Raw genomic sequence first — 19,646 nt, 5'->3', positions numbered from 1 at the left:
TTTTGCCCCTGAAGACCTTCCAGTGGGACAAAATGTGGAGGTGGAAGATAGTCATAGTGATGCGCTTGACCCTGTGTAGGCCTAGGCTAATGTGTGTGCTTGTGTCTTAGATTTTTTGTTTTTTGTTTTTTGGGGTTTTTTGGGATGGAGTTTTGCTCTTATTGCCCAGGCTGGAGTGCAATGGCACAGTCTCGGTTTTTCCGGGTTCAAGAGATTCTCCTGCCTCAGCCTCCCAAGTAGCTGGGATTATAGGCGCCTACCACCATGCTTGGCTAATTTTGTATTTTTAGTAGAGACGGGGTTTCACCATGTTGGCCAGGCTGGTCTCAAACTCCTGATTGCAGGTGATCCGCCCTCCTTGGCCTCTCAAAGTGCTGGGATTACAGGTGTGAGCCACCACGCCCGGCGTGTCTTAGGTGTTAACAAAAAAAAATTTTTTAAGTAAAAAAATAAAAAATAAAAAATTTAAAAATATAATATATAAAAACACTTTTAGAATAAGACTATAAAGAAAAAATATTTTGTATAGCTGTACAACGTGTTTGTGTCTTAAGATGTGTTAGTACAAGAGTACATGAAAACACTTAAGTGTTATTACAATAAGATAACTGTTATTACAAACGTGTTATTCAAAAAGTTTTAAGAAGTTAAAACGTTTATAAAGGAAAAATGTTGGCCGCGCACGGTGGCTCACACCTGTAATCCCAGCACTTTGGGAGGCCAAGGCGGGCAGACCATGAGGTCAAGAGATCAAGACTATCCTGGCTAACATGGTGAAACCCCATCTCTACTAAAAATACAAAAAAATTAGCCAGGTGTGGTGGCGGGCGCCTGTAGTCCCAGCTACTAGGGAGGCTGAGGCAGGAGAATTGCTTAAACCTGGGAGGTGGAAGTTGCAGTGAGTTGAGATTGCGACACTGCACTCCAGCCTGGGCGATAGAGTGAAACTCTGTCTCAAAAAATAAAATAAAGGAAAAATGTTACAGTAAGCTAAATTTAATTTATTATTTTAAAAATTCAAATAAATTTAGAGTAGCCTAAGAGTCCAGTGTTGATAAAGTTTACAGGAGTGTACAGTAATGTCCTGGGACTTCACGTTCCCTCAGCACTTACTCACTGACATTCAGAGCAACTTCTAATCCTGCAAACTCCATTCATGGTAAGAGCCCTACACAGGCGTGCCATTTTTTTCATATTTTATATCATGTTTTCACTGTACTTTTTCTATGTTTAGATACACAAATACTTACAATTGTGTTACAGTTGCCTACAGTATTCAGTACCGTATCATGCTGTGCAGGTTTATAGCCTATTAGCAACAGGCTATAAGACACAGCCTAGGTGTGTAGTAGGCTATGCCATCTAGGTTTGTGTAAGTACACTCTATGACATTCACACAATGACAAAATTACCTAATGACACATTTCTCAGAATGTATCGTCATCATTAAGCAACGTGTGACTGTACAGTGTTGCCATATGACCAAAAAATTTCACACCTAGGTATATAGTGAAGAGAATTGACCAGATGCAGTGGCTCATGCCTTGTAATCCCAGCATATTGGGAGGCCGAGGTGGGAGGGTTGCTTGAGGCCAGGAGTTTGAGACTAGCCTGGATAACATGGCAAGACCTCATCTCTACAAAAATTAAAATTAAAACATTTGCTGGGCATGGTGGTATGCACCTGTGGACCCAGCTACTCAGGAGGCTACGGTGGGAGGATCACTTGAGCTCAAGAGTTTGAGGCTACAGTGAGCTGTTTTTCACACCATTGCACTCCAGCCTGGGTGACAGGGTGTGACCCTGTCTCAAAAAAAAAAAAGAAAGAAAGAAAGAAAGAAAAGAAAGAAAGAAAGAAAGAAAGAAAGAAAGACAGACAGACAGACAGACAGACAGAAAGAAAGAAAAAGAAAGAAAGAAAGAAAGAAAGAAAGAAAGAAAGAAAGAAAGAGAAAAAAAAGAAAACAATTACGGATATATGTCCAGAAAGAAATTTATAAACCATTGTACACAAATGTTCATAGCAACATTATTCATAATACCAAAAAACTGGAAACAAGCAAAACTTCTATTAACTGGTGAATGGATAAGAAATGTAGTATATCCATGCAGTAGAATATTATTTAGCCCGCAAAAGGGAATGAACTACTCATACGTGCTACAAAATGGATGAACTTTAAAAATTCATGCTAAAGTAAAGACACCAGACACAAAAGGCCTCATATGGTATGATTCCACATGTATGAAATGTCCAGCATTGGCAGATCCATAGAGACAGAAAGTAGGTTAGTGGTTGCCAGGAGCTGAGGCTGAGGGGCCGGGGGATAGAGAGTAACAGCAATGGGTGTAGGTTTGTTTTTGGAGTCATGAAAATGTAGAGTTAGTGGTGATGGCTGCACAACTTTGTTGAATTGCACATCTTAAGAGTACATTTTCAGTTTTGCGAATTACATCTGAAATACAGATTTTTGAAAATGAAGGCAAAATAAGGATTTTTTTTCAGACAAAAAATAAGTGAGAGATTTTGTCACTGATAGACCTGCATCAAGAGATATACGACAGTGAGTTTTTCAGGTAAAAGAAAAATAATTCCAGATGGGAAGCAAGGTACTGTAGGGTGAAATGAAGAGCAACAGAAAGTACTCTAAATATATGAATTAGACCGGGCGTGGTGGTTCACGCCTGTAATCCCAACACTCTGGGAAGCCGAGGTGGGTGGATCACCTGAGGTCAGAAGTTCGAGATCAGCCTAGACAACATGGCAAAACCCAGTCTCTACTAAAAATACAAAAAATTAGCCAGGTGTGGTGGTGCACACATGTAGTGCAGGCTACTAGGGAGGCAGAGGCAGAAGAATCACTTGATTCTTCGCCTCCCCGGAAGGCGGAGATTGCAGTGAGCTGCAACTCCAGCCTGGGTGAGAAAGTGAGACTCTGTCTCAAACTAAATAAACAAATAAATATGATTTTTAATGTCTTAACATACTAATGATGTAAACCCTTATACACAGAATTAAAATACACGACCATGAAACCCCAAAGGTAAGAAGAGGTGAGTAAAGTTAAAGAGGACTTTGTACAAGAGGACTTCAAATTGTACAAGAGGACTTCAAAAAACTCATGGAAACGTGGAATTAAAGATAACTATTAAAAAATAAACTCTATTTCTTAACATAAATTTAGTCAAGGTCAAGGCACTTTTGTAAGTGATGATCCCAGGCATGTAGTCCATCTCCAAAGAACTGGGGGATCCTGGGAATGTAACAGTATCAATGCAGTCTTCTTTACGTTATTAACTAAAGAAAAATGGGTGATCGTTAAAGATTGCTTAAGATTAGGAGACAAAAGGAAGTCAGAAGGAGCCAAACAGGACTTTACGGTGGATGCCTGATTTCTCATGGAAAACTGTAAAATTGCCCTTATTTGATGGCAAGAATGAGCAGGAGCATTGCTATGGTGGAGGAATCTCTGGTGAAGCTTTCCTGAGCATTTTTCTGCTAAAGCTTTGGCTAATTTCCCCAGAACACTTTCATGATAAGCAGATGTTATCATTCTTTGGCTGTTCAGAAAGTCAACAAACAAAATGCCTTGAGCATCCCAAAAACCTGTTGCTGTGACCTTTGCTCTTCTTGACCGGTCTGCTTTTGCCTTGACTGACCTCATCTACCTCTTTGGAGCCATTGCTTTGTCTTCAGGATGAACCGGTAAAGCTATGTTTAACCTCCTGTTTCAATTATTTGAGGAAATGCTTCTGAATCTTGATCCCATTTGTTTAAAATTTGCATGGAAGTTTCTGCCGTTGTCTGCAGCTGATCTGGGCACAGTGGCTTGGCACCCAGTGAGTCGGAAGTTTGCTCAACTTTAATTTTTCGGTTAGAATTGTGTAACCTGAACTAACTGAGATATCTATGGTGTTGGCTATTATTTGGGCTGTTAATCATTGGTCCTTTTCAATTAGGGCATGAACAAGATGAATTTTTTCCTAACAAATTGATGTGGATGATCGCCCACGGAGGGCATTATCTTCATCATTGATTTCGCCATTCATCCACCCTAGTTGCACCATAAATTTGATGTTTGTTCCTACTTCAATTTTAGAAGAATTCATGTTGCAATGATAGGGGTTTTTTTTCAAACAGACGCCTTATCCTTCTTAGTGCCTCAAACTAGATCCTGTTCAGACATGTTATAGCAAGTTAGTACAAGTTTATTTTGGTGCAGAAAAAAGTTTGAACTTCATGCATAGTATTTTCATAATTTGAATTTTCCATGAACTTTTGGAAGAATTCATATTAGGTAGATCCTAATAATAAGTATGCATATTGTAATCTCTAATATAAGCACATAAAGAATTATAAAAGAAAGTACAATGACAAACTAATAGGAAAAATGGAATAATAATTTTTAAAACTTGAATAGAAGAAGGAAGAACAGATAGGTCAAAAAAGAAAACAAATAGCAAGATGGTAGACATAATCCCAAACACATCAGCGCTTTGATTGATGTCTGAAATAAAAGGCAATCTTAATACCAAAATTTGACATTAAAGGAAAGTAGAATTACAGGTCAATCTTTCTCATAAATAATATACAAAATATCTGAAACAAAATATTAACAAGTCTAATCTAATAATATGGACAAAAATAGATAACATATTATTATCATATTGGTTTGTTTCAGGGATGTAAGGTTAGTATGACATTTAGAAACTGTAATCAATTTCACCACATTAACAGAATAAAGAAGAAAATTCATATTCTCATTTAATAAGTTCAGAAAGCACATTTAATGCAGAAATAGAGCAGTCTTCTTTAATCTAATTAAGATTACACACACACACACACACACCACACACACTCACGCACACCATACATAGCTAACAGTATCCTTTGTTGTGAAATATTGAACACTTCCTCACTGAGGTCAGGGCAAAAACAAAAACATCTTATACTAGAGGCGCTAATTAACATAATAAGGCAACAATAAGAAAAATTTAATTTATAAAGATTAGAAAACTATGTGTTTAAATTATATAAGAATTGAGGAACCAGAAAAGTCCATGATACTCAACAAATAAACTATTAGAATAATGATTTTAAACAAAGAAGCTGAAGATGAGATCAATATAAAAATCTATTGTATTTCTAACAATCAGCAAAATTGACAAACCCTTAGTTAAACTAAGAAAAAAAGAGAGAAGGCTCAAATTAACTAAAATCAGAAATGAAAGAGACATTGCAACTATGTCACAGAGATAAAAGGATTCTAAGAGACTGTTATGAACAATTATATGCCAACAAGTTGGATACTTGAAATAAATTAATAAGTTCCTAGACATATACAACCTGCCCAGACTGAATCATGACAAAATAGAAAATCTAAACAGACCTAAACTAGAAAGGAGATTGAATCAGTAATCAAAAAACTCCTAGAAAAAAAAAAAAAAAAAAGCCCAAGACCAAATGACTTTACTAGAGAATGCTACCAAATATTTAAAGAATCAACACCAATCCATCCCTAACACTTCCAAAACATTGAACAGAAGAGAACACTTCCAAACTCATTTTATGAGGCCCCAGTACCAAAACCAGACAAAGATGCAAGAAAACAAAACTATAGACCAATATTCTTGATGAATACTGATGCAAAAATCCTCAACAAAATGCTAGCAAACCAAATTTAACAACATATTAAAAGGCTGTACACCATGACCAAGTAGGATTTAGCTGCAGAATTCAAGGATAGTTACAAAAATCAGATAAATGTAATACATGAAATTAACAGAACAAAGGACAAAAATCACATGGTCATCTCACTTGATGTAGAAAAAGTATTTGAAAAAATTCAATACTCTTTCATGATAAAGAAAACATTCAAGGATCTAGAAATAGAAATAAATTACCTCAACGTAACAAAGGTTATATATAAAAAGCCCACAGTGAATATACTCAACAGTAAAAAACTGAGAACTTTTCCTCTAAGATCAGGAACAAGGCATGGATGCCCACACTTGCCATTTCTATTCAACTGGAAGTTCTAGCCAGAGCAATTAGGCAAGAAAAGAAAAGGTATCTAAATTGGAAAGGAAGAAATGCAATTATCTCTGTTCACAGATGACATGATTTTATATGTAGGAAACCCTAAAAATTAAAAAAAATGGTTAGAACTGATACATAAATTAAGCAAAGTTGCAGGATACAAAATCAACACTCAAAACTCAGTTGCATTTTTTACATTAACAATGGACAATCCTAAAAGAAAATTAAGCAAAAAATTTCATTTATAATTGCATCAAAAAGAGAAAAGTACTCAGGAATAAACTTAGCCAAGGAGGAGAAAGACTTGTATAAAACATGTTGAAGGAAATTAAAGAACACAGATAAGTGAAAAGACATCCCATGATCATGGATTGGAAGACTTAATACTGTTAAGATGACAATACTACTCAAAGAAAACTGACTTTAATATAAACCCTATCTAAATCTCAATGACAGTTTTTGCAGAAATAACAAAAGAATTCACCCTAAAATTCATAAGGAACTTCAAGGGACCCTAAATAGCCAACATAATCTTGAGAAAGAAGAACACTCAAAAGAAGAAGAAGACAGAGGAGAAGGAGAAGAAAGAGGAGAAGGAGAAGGAGAAGACGGAGGACGCTGGAGGCCTTACATTTCCTGATTTCAAAATGTATTAAAAAGCTACAGTAATCAATATAGTATGGTACTGGTATAAAGACAGATATACAGACGAATGGAACAGAATAGAGAGCCCAGAAATAAACCCTTGCGTACATAGTCAAATGATCTACAAAGGCACTAAGTCTATACAAGAGAGAAAAGGAAGTTTGTTCAAGGAAATAGTGCTGAAAGAACAAAATATCCATATGCAAAAGAATGATGTTGGATCCTTATTTTACTCCATATGCAAACATTAACTCAAAATGGATTAAAGACCTAAACATAAGATCTGAAACTATAAAACTCCTAGAAGAAAACATATGGGAAAATCTTCGTGAAATTGGAATGGGCAATGATTTCTTGTATGTGGTAACAAAAGCACAGGCAACAAAAGTAAAAATAGACATATGAGACTACATCAAACTTTAAAACTTCTGTTCAGCAGAGGAAATAATCAATGGAATCAAAAGGCAGCCTATGGAATGGGAGAAAATATTTGCAAACCATACAAGAGATATGGGGTTGATATCTAGAATAGACAAAGAACTCCTACAACTCAATAACAACACAAAAACAAACAAACTCAATTTAAAAATGGCCAGGTGTGGTGGCTCACACCTGTAATCCCAGCATTTTGGGAGGCCGAGGTGGGCGAATCACCTGAGGTCAGGAGTTCAAGACCAGCCTGGCCAACATGGCGAAACCCCATCTCTATTAACATATGCAAATTTAGCCAGGCATGGTGGCAGGCACCTGTAATTCCAGTTATTCAGGAGGCTGAGGCAGGAGAATTGCTTGAACCTGGGAGGTGGCGGTTGCAGTGAGCCAAGATCACGCCACTGCACTCCAGCCTGGAGTCCAGAGCAAGACTCTGTCTCAAAAAAAAAAAAAATGGACAAAGGACATGAATAGACATTTCCCCAAAGAAGATCAGCAAATGGTCATTAAGCATATGAAAAGATGCTCAACATCGGTAATCATCAGGGAAATACAAATTAAAACTACAATGAGATATCACCTTGCACTTGTTAGGAAAAAAAAGAAAAAGAAAAGAGCAAGTGGTGGTGAAGATGTAGAGAACTGAAACCCTTGTGCACTTTTAGTGAGATTGTAAAATGATGCAAAACCTTTTAAATTTTTTAAAAATTAAAAATATAGAAATACCAGACATATATCCAAAAGAAATTAAAACAGCATCTCAAAGAGATATTTGTGCACCTGTTTCTGCAGCATTATTTACAATAGTTAAGATGAGCAAGTAACCGAAATTTATTGATAGGTGAATGGATAAACAAAATGTAGTACATACATAATGGAATATTATTCAGCCTTTAAAAGGAGGAAATCCTGTCATATGTTACAACATGGATGCTTCTTGAGGACATTCTGAGAAGTGAAATAAACCAATTGCAAAAAAACAAATACTGCATTGTATCACTTATATAATGTATGTAAAGTAATCAATCTTATAGAAACAGAAAGTGGAATGGTGATTGCCAGGGACTTGGTGAGGGAGAAATGAAGAGTTGTTGTTCAGTGGGTATAGAGTTTCACCCATGCAATATGAAAAAGTTCTAGAGATCTCTTGTAAACCAATGTGCATACAGTTTACAATATTGTACTGTAGATCTAAAAATTGTTAAGGGTAAAAAAGATCTACCGGTTAATAAAATCCAAACTGGGGACACTATACTTTGCACTACAATACCCTCTCTTGTTAGATTAGCAGAGGAAAAGATCCATAAACATTACAAAAGCAAAGAAAGGCAGGAAGCCCTCAACTGGTGGTCAGTTGAAGTGAGCTGCTTTTGATAGCTATTTCTTTTTACATCTGGAACTTTAGCTTTAAAAAGTGTTAATAAAGTTGTAAAGTATAAAACTCATTATATTTCTGTACACTACAAATAATCAAGAAATTTTAAAATTATGCCATTTATGTCAGCATCAAAAAATCAAATATCCAAGAAGAAATCCAATGAAAGATGTATGAGACTTTTTTTTTTTTTTTTTTTGAGATGGAGTCTTGCTCTGTCACTCAGGCTGGAGTGCAGTGGCACGGCCTCTGCTCACTGCAACCTCTGCCTCCTAGGTTCAAGCAATTCTCCTGCCTCAGCCTCCCAAGTAGCTGGGATTACAAGCATGCATCACCATGCTCAGCTAATTTTTGTATTTTTAGTAGAAACGGTTTCACCACGTTGGCCAGGCTGGCCTCAAACTCCTGACCTCAAGTGATCTTCCCACCTTGGCCTCCCAAAATGCTAGGATTACAGGTGTCAGCCACTGCACCTGGTTGAGGTACAAGACTTCTACACAGAAACCTACAAGACATTACTAAGAAAAATTAGAGAAAATATAAATAAGTGGCGGTACATATTATGTTCATGGATTGGAAAATTTAATATTTTAAGGATGCTAGTCCCCTCTAAATTGAACTAAAGTTTCAGAAAATCCAAAGTTTCAAGAAAAAAATCCCCAGCAAGATTTTCTTTGGTGGAAATTGACAAGATAGTTCTAAAATTTATATAGAAATGCAAAGGACTGAAAATAGTTTAGACAATTTTGAAGAAGAATGTCAAGATTTATAAAGTAATTTAAAAAGTATGGCATTGTTGCAAGGAAAAGCAAACTAACCAATGGAAAAGAATAGAAACAGTAGAAATAAACTCATGTATTCAACCACTTGATTTTCAGTAAGTCACCAGTGCAAGGCAGTGGAGAGAAAACATGATGTTTTCTTAAATGATGGTACATTAATTGAATATACATATGGAAAAAGGAAGCCTTGACCCCTACCTCGCACCATACAGAAAAATAAACTACAGATAGACTGTAGACCTAAATGTGAAAGGTAAAACAATAAATCGTCTAGAAGAAAACATAGGATAATATTTTTATCACCTTATTGCAGGCAACACTTCTTAAACAGCACACAGAAAATTCTAGTCATAAAGAAAGACTTATAAATAAACTTCATTAAAATTAAGAATTTTTATTGATCAAAAGTTTCCATTAAGAGAATGGAAAAGAAACTGAAAGGGGAGGAGGGAAAGAATTATATATATATATATCTATGTGTAAATTTATAATAAAATATAAATATAAAAATATTTATAAATATTATATATTTATAAAATATAAATTATACATAATAAATATATATAATTTATTTATATATATATATGGAGAGAGAGAGAAATAAACATAAACAATTCCAAGTGCTGGAAAGGATACAGAGTAACTAAACTCTCAGTCTCTACTCAATATTCTGGTAAGAGTGTGAATTGACACAACCACTTTGGAAAACTTCTGCTGAGCAGAGACTCAATGTTTCCATTTCCAAGTTATATAACCAAAGAGAAATGTAAGCATATGTGCCAAGCAGACATGTACCAGCATGTTCACAGCAGCATCATTTACAGTCTCCCCACACTGGAATGAACCCAAGTTCTTGGTTTCCCTGTATCTTTTTTCTGTCACATGATTGAGGAATGGGATCCGTCTAGTTCCTCAAGTCAGCCATTCTCTCTAATGTGACTCAGGTGGGGACCAAAGAGAAATGCAAGCGTATGTGCCAAGCAGACATGTACCAGCATGTTCCTAGTAGCATTATTTACAACCTCCCCACACTGGAAAGAACCCAAGTTCTTGGTTTCCCTGTATCTTTTTTCTGTCACATGATTGAGGAATGGGATCCATCTAGTTCCTCAAGTTGGCCATTCTCTCTAATGTGACTCAGGTGCGGACATGGGGCTGAAAGTGAAAGGTGGGGAGTGTGGTAAAAGTAAAATGGCCCTATTTCCCATAGGGATCACAAATAAATGAGGTGGGTGAAGAGGGACTCCCCAGAAGTGCCGGGAACAGGAGCCAACAGGTCACCAGAAGAGGAAGTGTTAAGGCGGAGGGACTTCCCGAGAGGGAACACAGAAGAAAGAACTCCTAAAGTTATCCAAGGTCTTCAAGGACTTCTGCCCACCTGCTCTCCTGCTGGTCCTCCTCTCTGACCTTCCTGCTATAGCTGTAGAGCTGTGGTTCCTCCAACTCCATTCTCACTTCAACCATGTCATTCCATGGCTCTCTGTTATCCACAAGAGAAAAACCCCAAATTCCTTGTCTGGTATTCAAGGCATTTCAGGATCTAGCCCCCAGGATTCATACCGGACTTCAGGCTCATCAGACCACGGACAGCCTCGCCAACATGCCCCATTCACCTGGCTTGCACACCTGTGCATGTGCTGTTTTAGGCACGGAAACTGTCTGCCCTTTTTGGCTGACTGTTAACCTCCTACTCAGTCTTCAAAATCCCATTCAAATGGCAGTTCCTCTGTCAATCTTTGACCTCTCCAAAGAGCATGAGTCACTCCTTCCTCTGGGGTCCACCCTCCACGTACTACATAGCTCATGGTGTTTTCATCTATATTCTGGGCACCTTCTAGGCAGGGACAGTGTGTTTCTTTGTTACTGCTGAATCCTCAGTGACTAACCAGTACCTACAGTGGGTACTCAAAACATTTGCTACACGAGTGACGAAATGGGAATGAATTGTGAACAAACATTATCCTCAATGTTAAGACCTATGTAGACTGTACACTCCAAAGTTAAATCTTACCCTTTTTGACCCCTTTTTCTGGAGCCTAGGGGATTGAGAGCCTTATGTATTTGGTGAGATAAGTTTTGTTGTTGTTTTTCACTTTGTTTTGTTTTTCAGATGGAGTCTCACTCTTTTGCCCAGGCTGGAGTGCAGTGGCAAGATCTTGGCTCACTGCAACCTTCGCCTCCCAGGTTCAAGTGAGTCTCTTGCCTCAGCCTTCCAAGTAGCTGGGATTACAGGCGTGGGCTACCAAGTCTGGCTAACTTTGTATTTTTTGTAGAGACAGAGTTTCACCATGCTGGTCAGGCTGGTCTCAAACTCCTGACCTCAGGTGATTCACCCTCCTCGGCCTGCCTAAAATGCTGGGATTACAGGCATGAGCCACCGCACCTGGCCGAGGATAAAAGCTTTAATGCTTCAACCTTTTTCCCCTACATCAGGGCCTTTGCCCATGCCATTCCCTCTGCCTAGAATGCTTTTCCCGCAGCTTCTTTCCTTTCTCATCTTCAGGATTCAAGCTCAGTGTTGCCTCTTCGAAGAAGCCATCCACCCTATCTGAACTGGGTCTACGCCGCAGATTCTATACCCCACATCACCTAGTTTGTCTCCTTCATAGCAGGTGTGATGTGAGGAAGAGTTTTGTAAATGTCTCTGTTGTGTGTTTATAACGTGTTTCTGTACTGAAGCATGAGCTCCCAGAGGTTGAGTAATTGACCTATTTTGTTCAGCACAGTATCTCTAGTGCAGAGAAAGGGACCTGTAGGTGCCCAATAAGTAGCTGAAGAAAAATGTTAAGTGAATGAATGAATGAGTGAACGAATGGGGCTAAAAATTGAGGCAGCCCCTAAGAGGTCCTAGTTTCCTCATTAGCTTCCTCACTGTCCCCAGAAACTCCCCCCAAACCCACCTCAGGCAAAACCCTTTGCTCCCAGAGTGTGAATAATCATGACTAAGGTAATCAGATTAGTAACAAGGAACTTTCAGAGAAGGACAGTGGGCTGCTCAGGGTCACACAGTGAGTTCTCATCTCAGTGAGTTCTCAGGCTGGGGAAGAACTAGCCCAGTGGCCCTGGGTCAGAAAGGAGACTCTGTCACTCACTCACAGTGGGAACTTGGCTCTAGCTCTACCTTTCTCTGAGCCTCAGCTCTCCTCATCTGTGGAATGGGTGCAGCAGGCTTAGCCTGGATGAGGAGTGTGAGGCAGGTTAGTGTGGTTAGTGTTAGGTGTGTGGTTAGTGTTAGTTGCTTTTCATCTTTTTTTTTTTCTTCCCCAGTGGCAAGGGGTGGGTTATGGGTATCTGAAGACAGGCATGTTGGGGACCTTAGGCTTACAGCTTAATCAGTAGAAGATGAAGGTGAGAGGAAGGGCCTTCCCCTCCCCAGCTCGTGCAACCTCTGAGGCTGTGCGACCTCTCAGCTTCTCTCTCTCTCCTAGCCAGGCAACAAATCTGTATTAGCTCCAGCAATCTTTCCCTCCTGGCACTTCTTCCAGCCTGTGCAACCTCTCCTAGCTGTGGAGCATGAGGTTCCAGTCCCAGCACCGGCACCTCCCGCTTCCCACCCCCGCTGCCTGTGCAACCTCTATCTCCCTGCAAGCCCTGCCATCCTCTGCAGCCTTGCCCAAACCTTGCAACCTCTCAGCCTCTGCAGCCAGGTCTCACTCCAGCTTCATTTCCTCCAGCCCAGGAGGGGCTGCTTGTAGAGCAGTGAAAGGAGGCTTTGAACTATGCCACGAGGTGGGGTGGCGCTGGCCACCCACCCTCTCTCTCCCCTCAGTTTTCAGCAGCCCCCATCAGCCTGCCCTGACCCTGGCCAAAGTGGACTGGTGTTACTGATTCATTCTGCGGAAAGTTGGCAAGCCCTCGTCCTAGTCAAGCCCACTTGGCAGACAGGGAAAGGAGACCCAGAGAGGCCCAGGGTCTTGTCCTGTTCACACAGTAGGGGATGGCAGGGGTCTGGGCTGGGAGCCGGCCTGGTGCACCTGCCCCACCTACCTGGGGACAATTCGGGGCAGGGGTTGGGGTGGTCAGATCCTTCTTGTGGGCTTCAGAGAACAGCAGGCTGGGTTCCTGACGCAGATGTCCTGGGCAGTCGGGGCCCTCCATGGGGCCCCTGCCCCCCAGCTCGGGGAATATTCTCAGGTCGTTTCACAAGTTCCAAGTTTACTCAGAGGTCTTATTTGAGCTGTCATGAAAAGTCCCTGTGGCCTGGGGCCAGGGCAGGGAGTGGGGGCGGTGGCACCTGTGAGCCTGGGGTGGGACTGAGTTCCTCCCATTGCCCCCTCCCCCCCCCCCGTGTTCGGGGGGCTCTGGAGGGCACGGAAGGAGGGCATGTGAGGGAGGGGCTGCAAGGGCGAGAAGACCATTTTCCTGGAGGAAGTATCTGTTCCCCTCTCTTCACTGCTCCCTTCTAGAAGGTTCCCGAGTGACCCTAGAAAAACCCCCACCCCACTCTGAGCCTCAGTTTCCCCATCTGTAAAAGGGGGAAGCAGAATCATCGTAAGAGCTCTCATTTATTGAGGTCTCATCAATGCCAATATGACCAATAATATTTACTATTTTATTTTTTATCTGTATTTTCATAGCTAAAAGCAAAGAGCTCTTAAAAATTTAAAGTAAAACATAGGCCAGTCACGGTGGCTCATACCTGTAATCCCAGCGCTTTGGGAGGCTGAGGCAGGCAGATCACTTGAGCCCAGGAGTTCAAGACCAGCCTGGCCAACATGGTGAAATCCTGTCTCTACTTAAAACACAAAAATTAGCCAGGTGTGGTGGCAGGTGCCTGTAGTCCCAGCTACTCGGGAGGATGAGGCAGGAGAATCACTTGAACCTGGGGGGTGGAGGTTGCAGTAAGTGGAGATCACGCCACTGCACTCTAGCCTGGGCGACAGAGCAAGACTCTGTACCAAAACAATAAAAAATTTTAAAAAGTAAAACATAATAGCGGCCGCTTCTCATGAGCCATCTGTGCCCAGGTCTTTTGCCTTCCTCTTCACACTGGCTCTCTCTGTGTACCCCAGAGCTTCAGGACCTAGGGAGGCGCCTGGGCCATGGTAGATGTTCAGTAAATAATAGGTCGAGTAAATCCTCACCACAGACCTAAGACAGGCATTCTTATTCCTATTCCCACTTTTACAGATACAGCAACTGAGCTGCAGAGAGGTTAAGTGGCTTCCTCAAGGTCACACAGGTACTAAGTGGTGGAGCTGGGACTTGAACCAGGTCTGGGCAGCTCAAAGTCACAAGGGGTGGTGTGCTGGGAAGCCAGGTCCAGTGCCCCAATCTAACTGCGGGCACCCCTTCCTAATTGTGCGGAGAAGGTCCCTGTGCCTGCCTGTGAGGATGCTAAAGGCGCTAGCTTCCCTTTCTGGTTGTGGAAGGAATGGATACCCCGTTCCTTTCATTCATTTATTTATCAGGCACCCCGGTGGTCCTGATGCTACAAAGAGGTGGGTTCCTCCCAGAGCTTCTGGTGGCTGGCTTTCTCTTGAATGGGCCTCCTCCTCCAGTATCCACCCCCTACTCTACTGCCCACAAACCCCTTACTGGCTCTAACTCCCACCTCCCAGTTCCTTCTCCTGGCCTGAAGCCAGGATCGCTGGGCAGTGGGAGCCTGCAGTCTGAGCTCAGAACTGTCTTTGCCTTGCTCTCCCTGCCTCTCCTGGTCCTGGATTCTGCCACCTCCTATCACAAGGCTCTTAGCTACCTCCACTGTGGGACTGAGTGAGGATCCGGACACCCTCCTGACAGTGGAGCGGGCAGGACAGGGACATCGCTGAGCCCACTGTGGGGAGCAGGTGAGCAGGGTCTCTCCTCGGGGGTTACCCATCCCCGTGGGAATGAAAACTCAGCCATCCCCATCCAATGCTGCTTCTCAGAAGCTATCCAGGACCACAGGTCTTGTTTTCATGTTATTCTACCTAGCAGGTAGTGGCCTTGTCCTACAGACTGGCATCCAATCCCAGCTTCATGTCATCTGGTCACAGTTAACCTGGGGCAAGATTGTCCCCACTAAGCCTCACTCTTGTCATCTGTGAAATGGGCTGAATGAGGCTGCCCGCTTCACCTGTTGAGGACTATGGGAGACTCTTAAGTGCCTACAACATGGTGAGTTGGCACTGGGGGGACCAGAGCCAGGTGGCTGGCCAGACAGGACCACAGCAGCCTGAGTGTGTCCCTCGCCCTCTGTCACTCTTGGAGTCTGGCCCTTCATGGGCTCAAAGCTTCTCATGCCACAAACTCCCTTCCTCAAAAGAAAAGGGCCAGCTAGGAGCACAGCTTTCACCCTGTTCTGCCCTGAGGTTCCCACAACCAGCTCCACAAGGATGGAGGTACCTGGGTCCCCATTTCATAGATGAGAAAACCATGGCTTCTCGAGGCTAGAAGCAGAGAGACTTGCCCAAGTTCACCGAGTGAGGAAGGCGCGTGGCCGGGTTTTGACCTGGCAGGTTTTCCCCGACTCCACCATGTGCTTCTGAAAGCCCCACTGTCCCCCCAGGGAATCACAGATGTCCTCCTCGCAGCAGCCTCCCGGCTGTGAATGCCCCGCACCTGATCTTCTGCCTTCACTGAGCAGAGACGTCATTCCTGTGGCAAGTCCTAAGTTCCCGCTCCCCAGGGCTCCTCCACCAGGAATGTTTCCTCCTTTCCCATCCTTCAACTCCCCTCTCCTCCACATGCACAGGGAACTGGGTTGGCCTCTTACCATCCGACCCATTCCCCGTGCCTCATGAGAAAGATGCAGCGACAGCTCATGGGATCACCTGGCTTGACTGCCCGACCCGCTACGTCCCGGTTGAGTCACCGAGGGAAAATCATTCTACCTCTTGCGGCCTCATTTCCTCATCTGTGAAATGGGCACACCAGCCCTTGTTTTGAATGACTGGGTGGAATCAAGGTGGTAAGACAGAAATGGACACAGAATGGGTCCCATCAGGCTCTGCACCCATGCCCATCGCCACCCGGCCCAGCCGCCCAGAATCAGGTGACTGACACATTATGTTTGGCTTGAAACTGGCTTTCCCTCCCCAACCCGCTACCTTTTGGAGGCTAGTTTTCAAGACAGAGGGTCATCTCAGCCACATCCCTGCTGCCGGGCCCCTAAGCTGTGCTGAACAAGAGACCCCAGCCTCAATTCTGCCCAGTCTCACTGCATGAACCTTCTTTGCCTCAGTGTCCCCAAATGTGACTTGGGCACAGTTCTCCGAGGCCTCCCACCATGACACTAGATGCAGCAGGCAGGGAACAGTCCCTCCTGGGCAGAGAAGGCACCCTGGTCCCAGCGGAGAACCAGGGCTGGAGTTACCTTCTGTTTCGGCTTCTTTCTCAGAAATCCATTCCGTGTTGTGGGGGGCAATCTGATGGGCTTCTGGGGGTGGCAGCTGGGTTCAGCGTGGGGGTGACAGATGAGGGTCTGAGAAAGTAGGCAGAGGTCTGGGGTGAGAATCCACACCCAGCCCGAGTCACCAATCAGGCTGTCAGAAGACCTGTCACTCCAATGACGGGCAGCTGGGCCTCCAGACAGGTGTCCCACAGAGCAGCAGACAGAGGAAGGAGACGGCAAGGCAGGTACCAGGCGGCGGCAGCAGGGATGCACGGGCCACAGACAGGCAGACACAGCTGCGTGGCTGTCAGCCACACTCAGGGAGAGGCAGGCAGAGGACCAGATGCCGAGGTTATGGTCATTCAGCAGAGAGACGCCAGTGGGTCTGTCCGAGGCCACTGGCTGCCACCCAGCCACATGTGCAGAGTGGGGAGGAAGAGGAGGATGTGGTGAGCCGCTCCCCGCCAGCCCCGCCCACCCGCAGCTGGGCTCCTCCTGGGAGGGAGTGAGAAAGAGGTGGGAGGGGGCCCAGCCCCACTGCAGGCACCCACTGTCACCAAAGGTCACCTGCAAGGAAGACATTTGGGGCCATCGGGGTGACACGTCCCTCTTGGGAACCTGTGACATCATCCCTACAGGCCTCTCAGTCACAACCCATGAGGCAAGCAGTGCTTCCTGGAGCCACCACATTGCACAGATGTGGAAACTGAGGCCAGAGGTGTGAAGAGGCGGCACAGTTTGACCCGTGGACCCGGAGTCCTCAGTCGCTGAATCCAATCCCTCAGCACAGAGAGAAGCACCAGAACCTTGCCCAAGGTCCCATGGAAGCCCCTTTCTCAGACTTTGCAAACCAGCCTGTTTCTCATTCCTGAGCCTTACCTGCCTAGTAGGGTCTGAGCTTGGGACCCTCTGCTCTGGCTTGACCCCCATGACTCTCTGCCTCCATTTCCTTTGGATCCAGCCTCCTGCTGCAGAGCTCCAGGGAGCAGGACCCCTTGGGCGTGTCACATCACCTCTCTGAATGCCTCACTTTGCCCATCTGTCAAATGGGGGCACCTAGCTATGAGGAAGAGGGCAGACATTAACACATGGGAGCTCAGGAAAAAACCGAGAAAAGAAATTCTCAAGAGAGTTTTCATCTTGCTCACATGCCAGAGGCCCATGAAAGAGTCAGATGTTCCTGGAAGACATTTAAGAAGCCAGGGGAGAAAATGTAACAAACTCAATCCCTAGCAATCTCAAAAGAAGGAGAGCAAGAGAATTGCTACCACCACCACTGCCAACACCACCACCTCGAATTACTTGGGTGCCTCCATGATCTTACTTTATCCCACAAAGTGTAAGGCAGACAAGATTAGTCCCATTTTACAGATGGAGAGACTGAGGCCCAGAGGAGTGAAACGTCACAAAAGCCAAGAATTAGAGCTGGGATTTGAACCTGGGTGTATTTGATTCCTAAGCTTATAGCAGGCTGTGAAAATAGGACTGTACCAGGATGAAATGCACCACAGTTAGAGGAGGCGATTTTGTGTTGTTTTGCTAACAAAGTCAGCTCAGATGCACTTGGTAGCTCTCCCAGCTGACTCCAACTTGCTGCTGACCTTCATGACCGCTCCAGAGAAAAAAGAGAAAGCGTCTTGCTATTCTTTCTTTCTTTCTTTCTTTTCCTAGCTATTTTTGAGGAAGTTGGTACAAATTCCCCTGTGGTTGATTCGAAGGATCCTGGCCCTGTAAAGCTTCTCTTCCTAGCTACCGAAATGTTTCGCGTTCTCTGGAGAACGAATCTTGGGAAGACGCCAGCTTTTGTTTTTCTTTCTCTTGATCTTCAGGGTGAATTCTCTGATAACATGCACTGAAATTTGTGGTGGTTGAAAGATCAGGAAAAGAGACAGTAAAAAGAGCTAATATTTGCTGAAAGCTCACTGTGTGTCAGGGTTTTAAGAACTTTAAAGATGTACCCTCTCATTTAAACCTCAGAAATACTCGAGAAGGCTGTGTGCAGTGCTGCACACCTATCATTCCAGCATTTTAGGAGGCTGAGGTGGGAGGATCGCTTGAGGCTAGGAGTTCAGACCAGTCTGGGCAATATAGCAAGGCACTGTCTCTACAAAAAAATTTAAAAATTAGACAGTCATGGTGGTGCATGCCTGTAGTCCCAGCTACTCTGGAGACTGAGGTGGGAGGACTACTTGAGCCAAGGAGTTGAAGGCTGCAGTGAGCTATGACTGCAGTGCTGCACTCCAGCCTGGGCAGCAGAGCAAGACTCTGTCTCCAAAAATAAAATCCCCAAAATGAAAAAGAATGAGTCTAGAAGATAGTTATCATCATCATCATCATTGTCCCTCTTTTACACATGAGGAAACTGAGGCTCAGAGAGGTTAAGTGACTTGTCCAAGGTCACACAGCTGGTGAGTGGCAGAGTTGGGATTTGAACTCAGTCATTTGGGCTCCAGAACCCGTACTCTTGTTAACTCACTGCACTGCTCTGGGGTGTGTATTAAAACAAGGATATTCAGTTTTTCCTCCCTCCCTCCTGCCTGCCTTCCTTCTTTTATCTACCTTCTTTCTACCCACCCACCTACCTATCCACCCATTCATTCTTCTCTGCACCCACCCACCCAGCCATTCCTTGCTTCCTCCCCTTAATATTTATTGAGCAGGCTCAGAGAGGTTAAGTGACTTGTCCAAGGTCACACAGCTTGCTATGTCCTGGGGATAGCCCACAGAAATATACACATGGTGACAGCCCCCATGGAGCCTATACACTAGTAGGGAGAGGTAGACAAAAAGAAGCAACAGACAAACTCAATGTAAACTGTACTAAATGTCATAGAAAACCAATGAGAGATCAAGGTTGTGACATTTGGGGGTACACTAGGTGCTAAGAAGGGACCAGCCATGGGAAGAACATTATCAGCAGAAGGACCTGCAAGTGCAAAGGCACTGAGGTAGGAAAGAATGTGGCTGGCTCCAGGAACTTGAGAACAGCATGGCGGAATACAGGGAGCAAATGGAGGAATAGTAGAAGGTGAAGGCGTGGAAATCACACATCTACGCCAC

The 19,646-nt window shown here is 43.6% G+C and overlaps 1 protein-coding gene across 3 annotated transcripts in view; it reads right to left on the bottom strand.

Moving 5' to 3' along the window:
• Positions 1-17,069, bottom strand: part of IL21R (interleukin 21 receptor) — a 50,594-nt gene extending 33,525 nt beyond the window's left edge. Inside the window, exon 1 of one of the 3 annotated variants that reach the window (XM_015125835.3) lies at positions 16,569-17,069. The gene's annotated coding sequence lies outside the window, so the exon portion shown is untranslated. Of the gene's footprint in view, positions 1-16,534 lie in introns of all 3 variants that reach the window. The other 2 variants (XM_077985695.1, XM_077985696.1) reach the window with 2 other exon arrangements.
• Between the last annotated feature and the right edge of the window lie 2,577 nt (positions 17,070-19,646).

This window comes from Macaca mulatta, chromosome 20 (assembly GCF_049350105.2).
Source record: "Macaca mulatta isolate MMU2019108-1 chromosome 20, T2T-MMU8v2.0, whole genome shotgun sequence".
Classification (NCBI taxonomy): domain Eukaryota; kingdom Metazoa; phylum Chordata; class Mammalia; order Primates; family Cercopithecidae; genus Macaca; species Macaca mulatta.
This window is presented reverse-complemented; position numbering and strand designations above follow the sequence as displayed.